General features: G+C 37.9%; 1 long non-coding RNA gene across 1 annotated transcript in view; it reads right to left on the reverse strand.

Moving 5' to 3' along the window:
* The window catches only part of LOC128611070 (uncharacterized), a 116,888-nt gene that overhangs the window by 41,364 nt on the left and 52,865 nt on the right, over nucleotides 1–22,659 (reverse strand). The window contains exon 2 of the long non-coding RNA XR_008386493.1: nucleotides 10,602–10,672. This is a non-coding gene — a long non-coding RNA (uncharacterized LOC128611070). The remainder of the gene's footprint in view (nucleotides 1–10,601; nucleotides 10,673–22,659) is intronic.

The raw sequence follows: 22,659 nt of genomic DNA on the forward strand, positions 1-22,659 counted from the left end.
CATACAAGCAAATTGCATTTTAGGATAATTGTAGGGGAAGTATACACAACACATCTCTGTGTTATTTTTTTTAACACATCTTCGTGTGGAAACGTACTAACACACAGCAGGTGTTAAAAGCAACACAAAATGTGTTAACTAGACACATGATTGAGTGGAGGTTCGTATCAATATATTTATCCATGAAGCCATTACTGTACACTAGAAAAAGCACAAATGTGTGATAACTCTCCAGTTTACACGACATTAAATGCACCGCTATCTTCGTTAGCTTTGGCTAACCTGTTTATAATACCCACTGTAAGTTGGTTACGCAGTTTTTTGGATGTTATAGATGTTGGACGTCTCCTTTGATCAAAATCTGATGTGTTCGTCATAAATATATGACTTATTTGAGTAATTTACTTCAAAGTCTATATACTATAGAAACACCACTTTAGCAGCTCTAGCAATAAATTTCTGAACACCTTCTTGTGTATAAATAAAGGAGGTACCATGTTGACATATTTGTTTATAATGTGGTAGATTTAACATTTTCAAAGGGTATAAATCAAATAACCCTGAAAATATTAACCCGTTTATGAAATAAAATGAACCCAAGTGCACGGTCAGTCACATCAACCCTCTAGCTATGTGTGGAACCGTGAGCACTTATGATTGGTGGAAATACCTGGTCTACAAAAATGTATGTAAATCATTAGTCTGTAAAATAAGTTCTGTGGAGTAATTCTTTCATTCGATTTATAAATATACGATAATGGTCCTGTGGTATAACATTACACCCCAGGGATAATCCACCACTGAGACAGAATCAAATACTGGAGTGTATCCAGGGTTCATGTGGAACTGCTGCCAAGTACATCCAAGGCCCAGGATTCTCCGCTGCTTGAGCGCTCTGATACTCACAAGAAGCCATGTCTTTTGGACAGACTACCACAAACTCTCAGTAAGGCTCCTGAACTATAGGATCATGCCTTTTGCAACAGGTCTAGAGTTATTTTAATCTAGATTTGAAATGATCTGAAACACCAAGACCATTCAGAAATCCCTCAGGGTTCTATAAAATTTACGAGCAATCGGAAACTAAGCGATAAAGACTCAAAGATAAAAACCGCGGCTCTAAAAGTGAAAAAGTCTTTGTTGGATATATTTTTTTTATTATAGGTATTTAGTCTCACTGTCTCTCAAAATAATCTCTCTTTTAACAGCCAGTATTATACTGCTTGAATTCCCAGCTTATTATTAAAGTCTTTATCTTAAAGCAAACCTATTATTTGGTAACTAAATTATTCAATGCCTACAACGAAGCTAATAGGAAAAACGGTATGGACGTACAGAAGTGAGGGATGTACATCTAGAGCGTCTTTGTGCTTCATAATATCTCTTGTATTTTTTGTACGTGTTAAATAGTGTAAAACAGCTAGAAGGTAAATGGGTCCCTTTATTTTGATGATGCTTTTCTTCTGTTTTTTTGGGGGGGGGTCCACCCTAGACGGGCTGTAACGTGTATGTTAACAGATATTAAGAACATCTGTTTTAACCCAATAAAAAGAATAATAAAGAAGAAGAAAGAAGATTTGTAATGTTCTGTTAGATATGTACATTCAGGCATTGAATTCATTTCGAATTAACGAGCGGGCATCCGTTTATATGCGCTCTTTCTCTTGATTCCATAGAATGTTATCTTTTTCAGGGTCCTTTGCCAGCTCAGCAAGCTCAGACCGGCAGTGGTCATTAATAATCATTAATGCGGACTAGCACTAAAGTGGTTTTAATACAATATGGTTTCATTTAATTTACGGATCTACTGTCCAGAAGTAAATAATCTGAATGTAAAATGAGTTCAACTGTGTGCCAGGATGCTTTTCTGGAATAAACTCTACTTACTGTAGGTTGCAACCTACTTTATCTTGGTTAAAATCTACAATTTCTCTATACAATTTAATCTAATTAATAGACTTTTTTTGTTTTTTGTTTTTGCAGTTTCACAGCAGTCCTGGAGTGGTTAGTGAACAAGCCTGAGGCTTTAATAGCAAGGCAACAAGGAAAGTATATGTAATGACAACATTTTGCTTTGTAAATGCTTTTGTTCTATTGAATATTGAACATGCAATTTTTTGGATATATATATATATATATATATATATATATATATATATATATATATATATATATATATATATATATATATATGAGCAATTGCACATAAAATACATTAAGCTATACTGTATACGTATCAACTCTAAGTCTCTCCTTCTTATGTAACGTACATACGCAGGGTTGACACATTATCTGTGAAAATGGGTAACTCAGTGAAAGCACACGCAATCACAATATTACTCTTTCCAGAATACAGAGTCATATAGCTCCAAAGGTGATGCTAAAATAGGCAGGTTGAGCTTGTGTTGGACTGCAGGTGCCCTCAGGTTTATGTTTACTTCCCACACACAAGCACACTTCATGACTGCCGTTTTAGGAGAAAAAGGAACTAAGGAAAATGATCTGTGCTGGTATCTTCTCTGATTTCTGCCGCTAATGTATTAGTTCTTGGTGCATGCACACATTTTCTCAATATTATGTGAATAATATCAGTGTTGAATCAGACAGCTCATTGGGTCTCCATGATTGATTACTGAACCTTACTTTGGAAGCAAACTTATATAGTAAAGTTTTTATTGTTGTGCCTGAAAATGTATCCCTTTACATGTATTTGTGAAATTCTTACTGTCTCTAAGTATGCTACAAGGGAAAATAAGACCCTGGACTTGCTATATGCCAATGTCAATGAGGTATATAGCACTACTGCACTTCCAACACTGGGAAACCTGGAAAATTGTATTTTATTGTTCAGTATTTTCAATATTTATTTTACTTTATCTTATTTTACGTTTATTTTATTCTAGTCACCCAGGTGTAAAATATCAATGGGAATATACTTCATATATATCTTACTCATATAATTTAATTCATAGGGGTGGTAATAATTGTTGCAAACATTTGCTATATTTAACAAAGATTTGTTTTGGATAAACAATGTATTTTGGGGAATTTTTTCAAAAACAATAAAGACACATTTTTCACAGCCTTCTTTGCTCATTTTATTTATTTATTTATTTATTTTTACCAAGGGTGCCAATATTAGTGGAGGGCACTGTAGCTCCATCTGTGTTACCTGATCTGTCAGTACCTAAATAAAGCATCATCTCCAAATGGCTCAATAAAAATTGTAGTACATATATTACAGAGTACAGAATTACTATATTTGAATGCTTTGGTCCACTATTGAAATGTACTTATGAGCCTGCAATTGTCAGCTATCTCTAGAGATGTCAACGCTTGGCAATATTTTGCTGCAGGTGTATAAAGATGACACTGTCTGAGTGAAATAGACATTTTCTCTTCTGTCAATCCAGATACAATTCCTTCCAAGCATTTTGTGTGTGTGTGTGTGTGTGTGTGTGTGTAACCTCTAACATACTCAATTGCAATCCTACTGACATAAGATCCATGGAGCGAAACTGCCATGGAGTGTTTTGGGGCTATGTACAGACATCTAGTGTCAGGAAGGCCAGCCTCTCCCCAGGGAAGAAATGACTTCTCTTCGCCTTCAAGCTCCATTCCCTCTCACTAGAGAGTAGTCTTAAAACCAAAAGTGCATACATTTTCTCATCAGTGCTGCTCTACTGTGTTTTGTCTAAACCCTATTTTAGGGCAAGATTAGAACGCTTGAAAGAAAAGCCCAGATATAATTAATTAATCATCATGTGTGAGGTAACAGCGCTTAATTAGGCCGAACAATCACCTGCTATGATGTCTCATTAAGGACGTTACCATCTCAGACAATGTTTGTGAAGACAGCCATTCGATTTAGGTTTCAAAAACCATGAATTATCTGCGACCAGTACTTAATTTTGCTGGCCACAACAGGATCTGGTGCCTATTAGATTTGGAGTGTCTAGAAATGGAATCAGGCACTTATGCAGTTGTATTTCTTTAAGCAACAACAACAATAATAAATACAGCTGCGAGCAGCAATTATGGGGCCAAGCACCAAAGAGGCAAAGTAAAGAGATAAGCAAGTATGAATTTAGAATGGTCATGATTTTATGACAAACCGTTCTTAAGTTCTAAGCCAAAATGTGCTTTCTTCATATCTCATGAACATTAGGTGGTGCTGTTCTGAGACTGTGCAGGTACCCTCATGTCACGTTGACTTAAAGTGTTATGGAGAAAAAGCATTACGTCCGTTTTGGCATGCTTGCTGTCGCATTCATTTGTGCGTCATTTCAGTATCATAACTTTTTGTCAGCATGGACTGAAGATGATCTGGTAATATTTTGGTGAAAATCTGTCCGCAAATGTAGGTTTTCAAAGTATTTTAAAATGGCGGACAGGAAGTTTGGGTGACCATGGCATAATTGGTATCACTGTTCTCGGCATGACCCAAGGGATCTGTCCAATGTCATGACAAAACGCAAAAGCAGGCAAAAGTTATTAGCAGTTGTAAAATTTGTTATATCTTCTGACCACAAGGTGGTGCTGTCCTGAAACTTTTTTGAGTATCTTCTAGGCATTGTGCCAGAGACACATACTGAGTTTTGTAATGATATGGTAATGCGTTCATAAAAAATAGCATTTTACAACAAAATTAAAAATGGCCAACTCCCAAAATGGCTGACATGGTAAAATTGGATATCTTTTGACTCGGTATGCCACACCAAATCTAAAGAAACCAATCATGTGATTTTTGGTCAAACTATTCAGAGGTCATAAGCAACCATAGCGATTTTTCATATCTCCTGACCAGTAGCTGGTGCTGTGCCGAAACTGTGCAGTTACCCTCACATTATAATGACTATGACACGTACTAAGTTTGGTATAAATACACTAAAGTGTTATGGAGATATATGTTCATTTTGGTGTGCTCACATTTGTTCATGCGTTATTTGAGAACAGTTTGGTCTATCAAAAAGCTTTTAATAAGTATTAATCTGCATGGTCTCAAGATAATCTGAGCCAATTTTGGTAAAAATTGGGTGGAAAATTACCTCATAGGCATCATATTGAATCGTCCTGAGAGGAAAAAGAATTTTGTTCCTAGGCGTTACGGTTCAAAAGTCATTAGCATAAATGTAAGTTGAAATTTGAGCAGTTGGTGGCGCTAGAGGGTTTGAGACAGAGACTCCAATCTTGCTGTGGTTAATGTTGTGACTGGCCTCTATCTGTGTGCCAAATCTCATAACATTCCCGCAAGCGCTTCTATGGGCTGCCGTAGACTCAAGAGCGGAAGAAATAGAAGAAGACAGCTAACGGATACAATAGGTGCCTTGCACCTGTGCTGCTTAGCCACTTATAATAATAATAATAATAATAATAATAATAATGAAGTTATCATTCTTTGTCACCTCCTTTCCAAAAATGCAATCAGCTTATTTCCATGACGATCAATTTGTAACTAATAATCATTGAGTACTCACAATATCAGTCACATGTGCTCATGTGAAAAAATACAGCTGATTTAGTGGTTTTTTCTTAAACAAGTAAGCAAAAGTAATGGGGCAGAAGAAGCTGGATGCAAAGAAGGCATCATTTCTGTTTCTTAAACTTGATAGCCTCAAAATTCTCACAACATTCAATCCTTAGCCATATGCGCATTTCTGAATTTCTAAAGAACACTGAACTGGCACAGATGTGCAGCACTAATTTTGCCACTGGGAAGAGACTGTAAATTACATCACTGTGTTTTGGAGTAATTTGGATAATTAGTCAGGCTATGAAATTCTGTTATTCATTGATATGGGTATTCGCGTTGTAATATTCATATACACAGCAAACAAATAAATAAATAAATAAATAAAGAAACATCCCTTTTTCAGGAGACTGTATTTTAAAGATAATTTTGTAAAATCCAAATAAAGTTTACAGTTCTTTATTGGAAAGGGTTTAAACAATGTTTTTCATGCCTGTTCAATGAATCATAAACAATTATTTATAGCTACTGACTGTTACTTTTAATATTGACCCCCCCTTGTTCCAGTTCTCATTATTCCATTTCTGTTCGTCAAATGTCTGTGAAACTTGTTCAGTTTATGTCTCAGTTGCGGAAGTTTTCATGTTAAAACAAATATCTACACACGTTAAGAAATTTGCTGGAAATAAAAGCAGGTGAATTTGAGAGGACGTTTCTTTTCTTTTTTTATTTTTGCCGACTATATTATGTGGTTCAAAGGGCATCACATACTTTGGTAAGACCCAGTTTTCTAAGCAAATGCTTTACGTGAGGTCGTGTGCATGTTGTGAAGCGTAACGCATTGGAAATGTACTGTACACTTGGCTCCTCCAGTGTTCCCACATCATCACTGAAATGCTATGCTTGCAATCTCTTGTTATCAAGGTCTAGAAGATGGCATTAAACACTATAAGATGCATTACAAGTGTTTGGAGAAGTATTGCACCTATATATTCTGATACATTTTCCTTCCCTGTACCCCCCTTGCTGGATCACTGGTGTTCTGGTGTCTCATGATTTACAAATTAAGCACGGTATGAAACTGTTATGCTTGCCAGACTGACAAAGGAGCATGGATATAAGATTGTGCTAAAATGCATATTGTGACGCGACAATATATTTCAGAGCACAGCGTTATTTTGCAACATAAGTGCAGGTTTTTAAGGTTAAAAAGACATTACACCTCATAAAGCATTCATTGTAGCCTTTTTGTTTAAATTTTCTTTTTACAACCGCACTTAGCAAAGGACCATCTTTTCAATTTAAACTTCAGCATTTTTGTTAATTAACAAGAGGAATCCTAAAAGTCCTAATTCGTGACTTTAAAAAGGCTTTTCATTTGAGCCAGCACTACCTTTAATCTTAAATGCCGTCATGTTGAACGGCAGGATAATTCATCACCATAAAGCAAACGCTCTGTAATAAACAGCAGCAAAAAAAGCTACCATATTTCAATACCTGTACCAAAAAAGCGACAAGATTTATTGCATAGATCACCCTTATATATTTATTTATTTGCTATGGCAACTGAAATGATGACAAAGTGAGCTCAATGCTTTTAAGGCTGATAAAGTGAATACTGCACATCAATAAACACACATTCAGGCGTTGCATAAGTAGTCAAATTACTGCGTAAATACACTTTGTTAAAGGAAAAGAAGTGTGAACACACGTATGCATGCATCCTAAAAAGCCTCACAGCTCCCCTCATTTTTTAAAATGTATTTTATTTTATTTTATTTTATCAAAACATCAGAGCTAGGCACAGCTGCTGTGAAAATCTGTCAGCACCTCAGACATCAGCTGCCCCGGGGGAACCAGAGCTGAATGTCAGAGCTCAGCACACCCTGCGCAGGAAGATGGCCTGAGAAAAACACATGAAATGTTTGGAAATGCGCTCTGTCTGGAGACCTGAGATATGAGATGATCTGCTGTAGCTGACAAATTTTATTTTAAGGGAGTGAATGCTGTGTTAAACCTGTGTAAAACCTCTATTAGTATGACTCACTTAACCCTGACCACAAGAAACTATGTAGGAATATGCTTAGTTTTGATCATAGAAATCCTCTCTACACATGTGTTTGGCTTTTATGGAGACATGCTTGAACATCCCTGGGCATTCTGAACGTAGAAAGACTCATATAGGCTGCGTAACAACAAAACAGTCATCCATATTTGTTTAAAGGAGCAGTCCTGAGTGAGTTCCCAAAAATGTCCAGGGTCCCTTTTCATGTATAAATTTGATAAGTCTTGTTAATTGCTCTTCACCACACACTGCTCGAGTCCAGACTAACTTTAACCAGTTCTTCTCAGGGGCGAGTGTGTGTGTGTGTGTGTGTGTGTGTGTGCACATACACACTTTTCTGCATCCAGCCGTTGCTTTTCTTTTTAACAGTTATATTTTGTTTTGTTTCTCTTTGTTCTCCATTGCTCTGATCCAGCAAGGACCAATTCCCGCTGACAGAAGATGATCTACCTGTATTAGGAGATAACCTTGTAAGTATTTGAGGTCATTCACGCTCTCTTTCGTTACCCAGATCTTTCTTTCACTATATTTATGGCGAGTTTTGCCTCATGCCCAGTGTTCCCGATTGCCTCCGGCTCCACTACGAGCCTGACCAGAATACTGTTGTTACTAAAAATGAATGAATGAAATACACACGTGAAAGTACAAAAGTGCAATCGGTTAAACTTACCTCAAATATCAACGCAAAAGCACAATAAAGAATGCGAGCAAATATTAACTAAAACTAGCAGCTTTCTCCTGAATCTCCCAGATGTCAGTGAGTTGATAATAAATCAATACAAACTAGCGTTCATGTGAACGGTTATCCGAACCTGTTTTGGAAACTTTGTAAGTAGAAAGGTGAATTTATTTCTTTGAAATGTGGTGCGCTAATGTCGAATGTCTTAAAGAAAAGTACAGGCACTAGAGGAAGAAACTTTCTGACTTCCCATGTTCGACTGTTCGAATGTAACTGGTATTAACTTGGCATGCTGTAGAATGGGGTCAGTAACTGCTGGAGCACAATCCAGATGTAGAACCACAAAGTATTTCAGAGGCTCAAACTGAGCACTCAAAAAATACCACAGTAGAACTATTCAATGTATGAAAAAAAAAAAAAAAAAAGTCTGAAGTTCAGCAACTCCAGTTTTAAAAAAAAAAAAACATCATGGCTTCTGTATCAGATCCTATGTTGTGGATTTTTGTGGACATTCACATGCATTAGATAAATAAATAAGCCAGATCTTTGGATGTTTTAGAGTAAGAAAGCTCCGTAGTAAATTTATATTTGTACGTTTATACCATTTAGCAGATGCCCTTAGATCGAATATACATATAGCTCCTGATATATCTGAGCTACCACTGCCCAGATGTTACTTCAAGTACTGCTACAGAATATAGGTCATGCTCAGGATAATGTGTAAGGGCTATCTTTATGAGGAAGCTAACCATGTAGCTAGAAACATACATGAATCCACACGAGCTAGCTAGCTAGCTAGCTAGATAACAAATCTAGCAATCCTCTGATACCCAAGCAGCATTTGGCTAAGTTAGCTAGCCAGCTAATGTTACCTTTTAATATACTGTTGATAATCAAGGCGGTGTCCACTTGGCTAGTGAACATAATCGTTCAAAAATGCATTCCTCACGTATAGAACGTTTTCAGTTTAGTTACGTCAATCGTAGATATGTAAAAATAAAAATAAAATAATAAAAAAAAGTCATTTGTACAGTATGTACTCAAGTGGTTTTTCACCAGGTTACCTGTCTACTCATACTTGAGTCATTTTCTTGATGATTACGTTTACTTTTATTCAAGTTAATACAGTAGGAGTAGATATAGTCAATGTCAGTGTGTATTTATTTATTTATTTATTTATAGCCATGAGCTAATCATTAATGGTCAGGCATAAAAAGTTTACCGCGGTCATCATTTATTCATCTTAGTTGCTTCTCTGGTTTTGTAAGCAAATAATGTTATATAACTGGACCTTCATAAATTTGACTTGAATCTCCATGATGTAGTATATAATTTCTAACAAGCATTGCGTAAATCTTTAAAGGAAGGCCCAAATCCACACATCAGTGGAGCGTGTGCAGACGTCTGTGAGATAACAAGGTGATCTCTGCCATTAGCCTTTAGCATTTTGACTGTTTCTCTGCTTGAATAAAGTATTCCCGATCTGGCGAATGTGATGTGTCAGGGCCTGCCTAGCAGATCACAGAACATTAACTCCCACAGTGCCTACTAGTGCACTTCCAGTACACTATGCTCTCAAAGGTTTTCTTGAACAGGTCTGAAATCGCTTTGAAAGCATGCAGCTGGTGGCACTCTTCTGCGTCGTGTGAATAAGGAGCTGTTTTAGTAAGAGGGAACATGCACTGTGGGAAGTAATGATCTGCTGCTAAGTATTTGCAGAGAAATAAATCGGTGTTTGTTTCTGCAAATCACAAATCTGGCCTATAAGCTGGAAACCAGTGACTGGTTGGGCATGCAAAAAAGGCTTTTGATGTACTTGAGAAGATAAGACAGCCGACAGACACAGATCCTTGGGTACGCGTCTCATTCTGCCCATTGTAGCAAAGGCCACATGCTGGTATATCAGCTCCATTTATCTTCTGCACAAATTGCCTAATCTCAACATAACATTTTCTCCATAGGGTGCTGGTGCTGACTATCATCTATTCAGGCTTGATCCAGCCACTTATCCATTGATACAGTATCACCATAGTGTGACGTAAGGTAGAAAAGGCACAACCTTCTGCATAGCTCTACCAGGCTTGACTAGGACTGAAAAGCTTCGGCATTTCCAAGCACTACCATAAATATGACGCGAGATTAAGTGTTCGAACGTTGGTGTGTGTCATTTTAAATGAACACTCAGTGGGAAGTGATGACAGAAAACGAACATGTGGAGCAGAAAGATCGTTATTTTTTTTTTAAAATAAAATGATTCGGCTAACATCTACGAGAGTCCAAGACTAAACGCACAGGATGCTGAAATATCTAGACTCCACCCCATGCCACAGATCAATACACTCTTCAGGGCTGATCACAAAGTAGAGGAGATGTCTGTCAAGACTCACGGTTTTTCAGGGATTGGTGTACCAGATAGATTATAGATCTTCCCAGGTTGAGTTTCCACAACATGAAGACACTGCAAAAGACAAAACGTACATCTCGTTAGAGCTTTAAAATCAAAACTGGAGAATGCTGGAATTAATTACGTGAAGCAAACTGATGGGCATGCGGTCGTTAGGTAATGTAATGAAATTAAGAGGGTTCGTAATTAGGGGACATCGAGTAAGTATTTGTAAACACAGACGAGTTAAGGAGTCACATAAAGCTGCTAACTGTGGCATGTAAACAGGAAATGATCTCAATTTGTTGAAGTATCACTAATGTGAATCCCGTTACACAAAGATGGACAATCTTTTGTAATGTTCTAACGGTTTATTTAGAATTTGCAAGACATGTTTCGTGTTTTTATTGTTTGGAAGACATGTCATTTGTGCGGTAGCTTGTCTCACGACGAGTGTCATTTATAGCTTCGCAGACATCACATAGGTAATACTATCCAAATTAGATAGGCTTTTGGGGTTTGTGTGTGAGTGTGTGTTCAATTTAGTGGCAAGATTCTGATATATTCATAGAAAATTTAATGCATAAACAAAAGGAAATTGGCCGGTAAATTTGTTTGAGCATCTTGGAGCATCTGCAGCAGTTCTTTTGGAGACTGTTGCACTTGCTTCTTTTTTGCATACAAAACCCAGTAGCCTGTATTATGTTTATAAATATATTCTATACAGTGGTGCTTGAAAGTTTGTGAACACTTCAGAATGTTCTATAGATCTGCATAAATATGACCTTAAGCATAATCAGATTTTCTCACAAGTCCTAAAAGTAGGCATAGAGAACCCACTTGCCTACTTTTACACACAAATGAACTGGCCTTGCTGATCCGATAATTTCGGAAGTGACTATGTACGGCAACGAAACATCAACATCCATTGATGGATATGAGATGAGAGTTTAGGATTTCAGCTTTTATTTCCTGGTATTTACATCTATATCTGTTAAACAACATAAAACGTAGAACCTTTTGTATCAGACCACTCAATTTTTAGGCAAGAATTATTGTTTTTTTCTTTCTTTTTTTAAAAAAAAAATTTTGTCACGATCTTGACATAACAAAAAGTTGTTTTCTCATGATATAATTTCATCAAAAGAAAATGTTGCACCTTGTGAATGGGATTAGTGTTGCATGCGTGTTGGCGTATTTGCCATTGCCGTCATGAATGTAGTAATTCACCGCTGTAGAGATGGACTTTATGTTTGCATTAAGAGAGTTGGGTGTCCGCTTCTCAAGTGTCAGGCACTAATGTGGAAATATCCAATCACTGACAGACATATCGCTATTTCAGCTTGAATGAGCTTTTGCTATGTGGAGATCATGATAAATATTGCATGGCCTTTTAGGGCCTTTTATTGCATGGCCTTTTAAGGCTTCCGTAAGTAAATTAAAGTAAATAACAATATTTGGCTGTATATCACTTGCTTGCAATAACTGCATCAAGCCGGTGACTCATTGACATCCAGTCCCATGTTTTTCACCCTGATAAAGTCCTTTGTTGAGTTGGATGAGTGGTGCTCTTGTATGCAGAGCACACACACACACACACACACACACACACACAGCGTACCCTGACATCACCAGCATTTCAACATGAAATTTCTATCATAATTTCTAAGTCATGAAAGGCAATGTGTGTAATTTCTTGGATGTTATAATATATTGGGAAAAAATATTACACAAATAAACAATGTAATTAAATTACACACTAAATATAAATACATCTAAAAAAAAAAAATGACAAACTGGGTAAAATTCTGGCTGAACCAATTTCATGAGTTTGGGGTAGGACAATCTGTTTGCTTAACCAATTAGAGATGGAAACGGAGAAGTATGAGTTTTAGACAAACCTGTTAGGAAACAATTATTTTTGGAAAATGTGATTGATGGGTCCTTCCCTTGTCATGTTTGTCTTTCCTGCAATTTTAGGAGAATGTAATAGCGTTTTATCTCTCATTTAACCATGTTTTTTAAATAAAAATAAAAAAAAAATAAAAAAAAAACAAAAAAAAAAAAACGAAGCAGTGCACAATATTTGAACTTTTTAGCTCACATAGCCTCCAGAAAAAAAAACAAAAAAAACACGGTAGCTGAAACAAATGAGTCTGCGACTACTTTTCATTGTAAGGTAGACTTTGGTTTCTTACTCTACTCAAAAATGTATAAGACGCATATATTTTTTGGTATTTTGATGACGGTATAATTGGCGAAGATCTTGTACATTCCAAATGCTGGTGTAAAATTAATTGCGCCAATTAATGAGGTTTAAATGCAAGTTTAAATTAAGATTGAATGAAATTATTTGGTTTATATAAAGTTCGATTAAAACATTTTAGTTAGGACAGCTCAATGTAAAGAAATAGCTGCGGAGACCCAAATATGTCCTATGATTACGTTTTTATTTCTGTGTACCATGGATGAGAATCCTGCGAGCGCCCATGTTTTGGATAATTGTCTTGCTGCATGATAAAGTTACTCCCAATTAATTTGGAAGCACTTCTCTGTAAACTGGCAGACAAAATGGCCCTGTCGCTGTATTTCTTTGCTAATTCCAATCTGGCTTTCTGATTGTTACTGCTGACGAGTGGTTTGTATCTTGTTGTATAGCCTTTATATTTCTAATCTTGAAGTCTTCTTCGAACACTGGATTGTGATACCTTCACCCCTGCCCTGTGGAGGTTATTGGTGGTGTTGGTTTATTTCCTTTTCAGGACATTCCAAATTGTTGCATGGGCTACGCCCAATGTTGGTGCAATGCCTCTGATTGATTTTCCCTCTTTTATCAGCTTCAAAGTCACTTGTTTTCTCCCATAGACAGCTCTCTGATAGTCATAGCCATCTTTTTATACATAGTCCCTCCATTTTCACACGTTCAAAATTAACTGGACAGACAAATAATGATAAATATAATGATTATTTTTAATACTTTTTCGCAGTCAATGACTACCTGTAGTCGGGAACCCATGGACTTCACCAAGTTTCCTCCTTTGAGATGCTTTGCCAGACCTTTACTGCCGCTGCTTTCATTTGCTGCTTGTTTGTGGGTTTTTCTGCAATCAATTTTGTCTTCAGTAAGTAAAAGGCACGCTCAATTAGGTAGAGGTTATATAACTGACTTGGCCATTTAACAACATTCCCTTTCTTTGCCTCAAGAAGCTCTTGGGTTGCTTTCGTGGTACGTTTTGGATCATTATCCATATATACTGTGAAGCACCGTTCCTATCAGTTTCGCAACATTTGACTGAATCTGATCAAAAAGTATAGCTCTATACACTTCAGAATTCATCCTTCCAATAGCAATCTCATTGAACACTGCCTCCACCATGTTTGACCGATGATGTGGTATGCTTTGGATCATGAGTCCTTCCATTCCTTCTCCATACTCTCCTCTTCCCATCATTCTGGTACAATTCAATCTTGGTTTCATCTGTCCAAAGGTTTCTGCTATCTCTCTGATAGGTCTATTCTGTTTTTTCATCCTAATGATGGACACGTATTGAGAGTTCCCATGATAATGAATGTTATTCACTTCACCTGTCAGTGGTTTTTAATGAGAGAGAGAGAGAGATAGAGAGAGAGAGAGAGAGGGGGCTTTATGCATTATGTTGTACTTGAAGCTCAGATTATATCTAATCTAAATTCTTTCTGATGGCTAGTACAGACTGAGGAGAGCTTTCTTTTCTGCAGATCATCAATTATGCATACATATTAAGTAGTAGAAAAAGCGCAGTCCTAAATCTCATGGGGACAGGACTGATGCTTTATTAGCATGTTTTCTGTTTCTCACAGTACAGCCACAAAAAACTTCACAGTGCTTGATAAGGTTAGATCTCACGTTATGGTGTTGCTCCCCAGGCATTCATTTATAAGCCGAAAGTTCGGATGTCCAAGAGAATGTAAAAGAAAAAAAAAGAAAAGGATGAGGGGCTACATTTACTCCCTGTCAGCTCTTTGGGCTCTGAAGCAGTGAAAGGTGAAAGAAAACAATCTCCGGCCACTAATGGAAAAAAAGAGATTCCTTTTCTGTGGCCTGTCACCATTTTTGTGTAGAAGCGCTGACATGTGCCAGCAAGCTGAAAAGGCAGTATTTGAAAATAGAAATTAGAAAATGTCGCTCACAGATAGCTTATTGATGTGTGTAAGCAGGAACGCCTTCATGTACAAAATAGCTGATGGTATTTTCAAAATAATAAATCAGTGATGACAAAAGAAAACCTTGCATTGTTGTCTCAGACTTGTAGACTAAGCTCATGGGCTGTTTTGTTATCCAGGTGGTGAAGCAATGGAAACCGTTATACAGCTAAATTAGCGAGTGTGATTATGCAATAGTTTTACTGTTCTTGCATTTTATCTGAAAAAGGACAGTCTGGAAATCTATCCATCCATCCATCCATCCATCTTCTATACCGCTTATCGTACTGGGTTGCGGGGAACCGATCCATCGCAGGGCAACAGGTGGTAAATATTCAGTGTTAATTAAGATCAGGTAGGAATCACATTTCTGTGTTATTGTCCAACTCAAATACTTTATGCTTCATTGAAACAGAAACGCTTAACCTCAAATTAAAGTAGAATCATAGTAGGTTGTTGAATTTCTGATTGTTCTTCGAATATCTCTGTTGTTTGATTGTTGTTTCCTGACCAGGACTTTAAGTTTGTGGTCTGGTTCACCTTTTCTTTGTGGCATGACTCTTTTTTTTTTTTTTTTTTTTTTTAAATACTTCTGCTAATCATCCTCACCTTTGGTCATCCTAAAGGCTTTCAATCTATTGTGACCCGAATTAGGCAAACCATCCATCCATCCATCCATCCATCTTCTATACCGCTTAATCCTTTTCAGGGTCACGGGGAACCTGGAGCCTATCCCAGGGAGCATCGGGCACAAGGCGGGGTACACCCTGGACAGGGTGCCAATCCATCGCAGGGCACAATCACATACACATTCACACACCCATTCATACACTACAGACACTTTAGACACGCCAATCAGCCTACCATGCACGTCTTTGGACTGGGGGAGGAAACCGGAGTACCCGGAGGAAACCCCCGTAGCACGGGGAGAACACGCAAACTCCGCTCACACAGGGATTAGGCTAACCATTATGGTAATTATTGTAAGTGCTCTATGCGAGACATCGATGCTAATGTATTTCAACATGGAGGTCAATTATACACAACTGCATACACTGTGTTCTGTTGGTAACACAAGTCACATGTGCTGCTGATATTTTCATGCCTAATTTGAGTGAAATTGAAATACTGGAACTGTTTTTAAAGCTGCAATGACAGCATTTATTTTTCCCACCTAACACCAGTCGTATTTTTCGCTAAGCCATAGAATCACTATGGAATATCTTGTTTTCTGATTCAATCATATTATGACTTAAACTGTCTTATCTGTCAGCATGATTTACTAAAATACCTGTCCCCAATCTGTCAAGCTCTATTGTTTTCTAATGCTTGGCCACACTTTGGATTGGAGGATGCACCTTGACATTTCATGCCTTATCTTCATGATTGTCTTTGATGTTCATTCCGCTTTGAGCAGTAGCTTTTTCTCCCTTCCTGACAGTAATTAGAGTGAGGCTAGGATCAAAATATTCCTTTTTCAGGTCACACACTTATCAAAATGCATCTTATCAACCAGGACATGTGTTGATCTTCGGAGTTGGGATAAAAATAATGAAATTAAAAGGTTAGTGGATGGTGCTTGAGATGGTAGAAATATTCTGCTCCTTGGAGAACTATTGTTTTGCAGATTCATGCAGTAGAACTGAACTGCAGCACAGGGAAAAGGTGATAAAGAAAGTAATAATCAGTTCTTGTCCTTTTGTTATAACTCATAGTTCTTCTATACAGTGGGGGAAATAAGTATTGGATGCATCAACATTGTTTTCAGTAAATATATTTCTAATGAAGTTATTCACATGAAATTTTCACCAGACATCAGTATTAACTCACGAAACCTAGAAATATAAAGAATTCACAACATTAACGTCCATAAATGAAGTTATGTGTAATAAAGTGGAATGACGCAGGAAAAAAGTATTGAACATGCTAAGAAAAAGCAGTTCTCCAAGGCAAGGTAAGCTAAGGAACCAGCTGAAATCGGTAAGTAATTACACCCCCTATCTGTGCAAATTAATATCAGCTGGTTAGTAAATTGATGGTCTATAAAAAGGCTTTTCGTTACCAAGGTGTCACACAAGAAACATCTCATGATGGGTAAAAGCAAAGAGCTCTCCCAAGATCTTTGCAAACTTATTACTGCGAAACGTATTGATGGAATCGGATACAGACATATTTCAGAACTTCTGAATTTTCCAGTAAGCACCATTGGGGCCATTATTCACAAGTGGAAGCAACATCACTCTGTCATCAACCGGCCACACACAGGAGCTCCTCGCAAGATTTCTGACCAGGGGGTCAGAAGAATAATCAGTAGAGTAGTCCAAGAGCCAAGGACCACTCGGAAAGAGCTCCAGAAACACTTGGAGGCAGCAGGTGCCATTGAACAAGATTTAAAGACGATATGTTTAGAAGAACGTTCCAAAATCACACCTGAATACTGCGGCGCATTCATTTCTTCATACAGGAAGCGTCTTGAAGCTGTCATTACAAACAAAGGCTTCTCCACTAAGTATTAAATACATTTCAGTTAGCGTGTTCAATACTTTTTCCCCCCGTGTCGTTCCTCTTTATTACACATAACTTAATTTATGGACTTTAATATTGTGAAGTCTTTCTATTTCTAGATTTCTTGAGTTAATACTGCTGTCTGGTGAAAATTTCATGTGAATCACCTCATTGGACATATACTTACTGAAAAAAATGATGACGCGTTCAATACTTACTTCCCTCACTGTATATGATTATAAAATTAGTGTAGTTACACAACTTAAGAGACTCCTGCTTACAATGGGCTGATGCCACCTAGGTTAGAATGAATGAGAGAAGAATGATATCTCTATGGGGATTTCCTTGTTTTTCTTTGTTGTTTTGCAGCTGTTTTTTTTTTTTTTAAATCCATTAATAAGAAGGTTACATATGTAACTGTGGTTCTACTTCCTTATTTATCAGACCACCAGGGTGGTATAATTCAGAAGTAGTGGAGGCTGTGTAAGTTCATAAGACATCCTAATGGTGCACCTCTAGAGACAGCCAGCAATCATAAATAGTGCAAATACCATACTTTATAGAGCCTGAGAATTAACTCAAAGTATCAATATTTAACGTTGAAATTAACGCTGAATTTCATGTCGCTGCTTCACAAAAGTCTGCAAGCAACACTTCTCTTTTTGCAATGCCCGGGCAGTGCCCACGAAAGCCATTTAATGCCCTGCATTCAATTATGCCTGTGCAATCACTTCTTTTACCCAATAGGCTAATCTGTCTGTAGACAGTAGAACCCCTTTATGGTACTTCCCAAAGCTTAGTTAGGTTTATACGTTTATAACTATGCCGATAAATTTATTGCTGCATGCCGACCAGGTCGGATGTGATCCACATATTTTGAATAGTTTTGACTAGTTTATGTGCTCCCAGAAGAAAAAAAAAACAAAACAGTCTGCCCCCTGTGCACAGCCAATGCTGCCACATACATACAGTATACACACACAGATATTTTAAGGTAGACCCAGAAAGATAAGCTTCTTGTCAATTTGCAAAAACTTTAAAACATTGTCTATGTTGCAAGATGAGGGCTTTATATGGGCTTCCATGTGTGAGATCAGGAGGCCTGTCTGGCTTATCACTTGCTGTTGGGACTGTCCACACAGTCCATACCATTTTTCTAGCAATAGACAATTGGCTTAGGTCTTGCACCACGGGCCAGTTTGGACCCTGTATGGTTAAATTACTGCAAAACAGCCCTAAAACATATTTTACTATTGAGTTTTACTAGTCGATCTTATTTGACTCTACTTACCAACTACTCACCCATCAACAACTTAAAGATTAACTTATTTTATTGTACTTTACTGTCCATACTAACCTTCATTACCTTACACTAGGCCATTCGTTTTCATTACAAAAGACACTTTTTACAGTATTTTATGGGTTTCAATTCCTATTACGAATGTAGGAGCCATATATTATATTTGATATATTAAAATACACAATATTTTATCTTTGTCTAGCATGTGTATAATTCACAGGGCTTACTGTGTGTGTGTGCGTGAGAGAGAGAGAGAGAGAGAGAGAGAGAGAGAGATGATGTGCTACAGAAGCAGCTATGTCTCATGTTTAAAAAATAGGAGTCTCTGAACTACAGCCATGTACTCATACATTGATTGGTTCTGCTACAGAATGGGTTTGGTTTGATCTACTAAAACACTTGATCCGCATCCAGATTGCTGTCTGCCAGGTGATGACCTCTGCTCTAGTTGCAGAGCGCAGAACCATCCCATCATCGGCTGAGTGATTTCAAAACTCATGCATCGATGCATCAGCGATTTTGGTAAATCATGCTCGGGACGCTTGATCATGCCCTGTACTGGCCAGTCTAGATTCCCAGTGTAACGAGGAAGAGCTGTTGATCCAGCCCCATGCCTCCAACTTATATAAGTAGTGTAGAGTATACATATGAATAGTAGAATAGTCTGAAGAGTCTCTGAGCAGACTTAAGTGGATATGCTACTACTTGGCTTTGCAAGTCTATGAGTCCTTGCCCTCTATCATGAGTACATAGATACAAGAAGGGAGCCTTTAGCCAGTGATATCCAGGCCAAAAGAAATCCACCAGCCACTGGGCAACAATCCAGCTGGAGCAGTCAACACCACCAGCTGATGGCATAAAGCAGATGATGCCAGCCTGTTGACTATCATCTGTAGGAAACTTGTGATATTAGTGTCTTTGTTGGTCAAGATTTTAGGGCACCTTCCCATGTTTTCTTACTATCTCATCCCAAGTAAACATCTAGCACATTAAGGCCTGCTCTGCTCTACTGCAAGCTCTCTGGCATCTGGGAGACGGCCAATCATGTGGCAGTAGTGTGAATGTTCAAATTAATGTGCACATCAAACATCAGAATGGGAATGAAGTATGATCTTTGTGACTGTGGTATGGATGTTTATACCAGGAGGACTGGTTTGAGTATTTCAGAAACTGCTGATCTCTTGGGATTTTCACATACAATAGTCTCTGAAGTTTACACAGAATGGTGCAAAAAAACAAAAAAACATCCAGTGAACTGAAACACCTTGTTGATAAGAGACATCAGAGGAGAATGACCTGACTGGTTTGAACTGACAGGACGTCTATAGCGACAGGACGTCTATGTGAACGAACAACACATCAAACCATGAGGTGGATGGGCTACATCAGCAGAAGACTACATCAGGTTCCACTCTTGTCCGCCAAGAACAACATTAAACATAACATTAAAACCACTACAGGTAAAGTGAAAAACATTGATTATCTTGCTACAGTGGCATCATTCAAGGAGTGAGATATATTAGGCAGCAAGTGGACAGTCAGTTTTTGGAAGTTGATATGGGCAAGCGTATGGATCTGAGCGACTTTGACTTTGGACCAAATTGTCATGGCTAGCTGGCTGGGTCAGAGCATCTCCAAAACGGCAGGTCTTGTGGCGTGTTCCTGGTGTGCAGTGGCTAGTACCTACAAAAAGTGGTCCAAGAAAGGACTACTGGTGAACTGGCGACAGGGTCATGGGCATCCAAGGCACATTGATGTGTGTGGGGAGCAAAGGCTAGCCTGTCTAGTCCAATCCCACAGAAGAGCTACTATAGCACAAATGGCTGAAAAAGCTCATGCTGGCTATGATAGAAAGGTGTCGAAATACACAGTGCATTGCAGCTCGCTGCGTAGCCGCAGACCGGTCAGAGTGCCTACGCTGACCCCTGTCCACTAGCGAAAGTTCCTGCAATGGGCAGGTGAGCATCAGAACTGGACCATGGAGCAAACAGAAGAAGGTCTGATGAATCATGTTTTCTTTTACATCATGTTTAACTGGGGAAGAGATGGCACCAGGATGCACTATGGGAAGAAGGTGAGCTGGTGTAGGCAGTGTGTTGTTCTGGGCAATGTTCTGCTGGGAAACCTTTGGTACTGGCATTCATATGGATGACACATACCACCTACCTAAACATTGCTGCAGACCAAGTATACCCCTTCATGGCAACGGTATTCCAAAATAGCAGTGGTCTCTTTTAGCAGGATAACCCACCCTGTCACACTACAAAAATGGTTCAGGAACGGTGTGAGGAACATTTCAAAGAACTCATGGTGTTATCTCAGTATATATTAAAATGGTATATTATGTTCCTGAGCATTCCAGCAGAAGCTATGTAAGGCTCTTCTCCTTTCTATCTTAAATAAAATCTACTATGCATTTCTGATTTCCCCTATAACAACAGCGTCTTGATTACCCTGGGACAATACATTACATTTTGCCAAAATTTGGAGTGCACACGTTCACAAAGATGAAATCCTTGTTGACTGGTAAGTATTCCTTACCTACTTCTTTGTAAAAGTTAAAAAAGAACATAGATGGAGCACAAAACTGCTTCTCTTATTAGTATCATTGGTCAATATTATTTGCCCTTTCTATTACAGCTTGACCTGCACTGTATCATCATATATATATATATATATATATATTTACATCCATCCCTAGCACTATTTATATTTACCAAGGTTGGGTCTAGAACTTCTATAGGTTTCAAAAGTCTTACTAAGAGTTTGCTAAAGTCTTGCATCACATTACAATATATTGATCAGTGCACAAGAATTTACATTAGTGTCAGTCTTGGTAATGGTGTTCACATCAGTATTAGCATTAGCATATCCTCAGGGGTTAACACTAACCTCTTCTGTCTCTACTTCTGTCTCGAAACGTGCTGTTGCCATTGTAAATCAGCCCTGTCAATCCCTGAGCTCCCTGGCTGCACAACGTTGTGTACGCAAACACATTTTCACCCATATACTAGTTTCATTTAGCCTGCTGACTAAATGAGGCATGGCTGGTACATGTCGTCTAGCAGATCTAAGCTCTCCCCTATCTTTCAAAGGTAAAAAAATAAATAAATAAATAAAATACATCAATATATGATTTTCAGCTTCCATATTAGATTTGCTGTTAAAAAAAAATGTCTTAAGGCAGATTATTTTGGACTTTTGTGGAACAGAGTGTAACATCACCACCAGTGGTAATAATAAGAAAAATACACAGAATGATATGAAGAAATGAGGCTGGATCTGATTTCTTTCTAGCTCAAACTGTACATTCATTACGTTCATACAGCTTATTAGTGACAGCTGTGTCAGGTGATTACACAGATTGGACCACCCACATTACTCAATCCTAATACTATCATTATTGATCTATTTATAGTTATTTAATTAAGCACTCCCATCCTGTATCACGACCAACCATCACTGAACTAAACTTTCTTTGTTTCTTTCTTTGTATTTACAGCCCCAACCCAAATACTGTCATTGGAATCTTGTGGCTGCTTAATCTCATCTCTCCAAAGGCCTTCAATAAGCATTAAAAAAAAAGAAAAACCCACAAATTTAATAAGGTCCTCATGTCATATGCATATTTTAGCAGATTGAGCCACGTCATACACAAACATTGCATCCTGCCAACAGCACAGTCAGACACAGAAGAAAAACAGGAGATTTTTTATATAGACCGTGTGACACAAACATATGAATCTATGAGTGCACAAAGCACACTGTATCTGACATTGCACTGAAATAGTACTTTTTGTTTTTTGTGACATAATTATGTTGGGAAATAAATATCTGAGCGAGATTATCTGCTGTTATCACAGTCCTCAACAAAAGTGAAAAGTCAAATACGATATCTGTTGTGACATAAAGCGTTGCCGTGCTTCCTCAGGCTCTCTGCTGCAAAACGCTGCAAATTTTCACCTTAGGTTCTACAAAAAAACAAACCAGAGCCTGCAATATTTCTCTGCAGCTCAGCAGTTAATTAACAGTTTCAGCTTATCTGCTATCAGCTTGCTTCATCGTTGTGTTAAAT

Source organism: Ictalurus furcatus, chromosome 8, assembly GCF_023375685.1.
Source record: "Ictalurus furcatus strain D&B chromosome 8, Billie_1.0, whole genome shotgun sequence".
Lineage (NCBI taxonomy): Eukaryota > Metazoa > Chordata > Actinopteri > Siluriformes > Ictaluridae > Ictalurus > Ictalurus furcatus.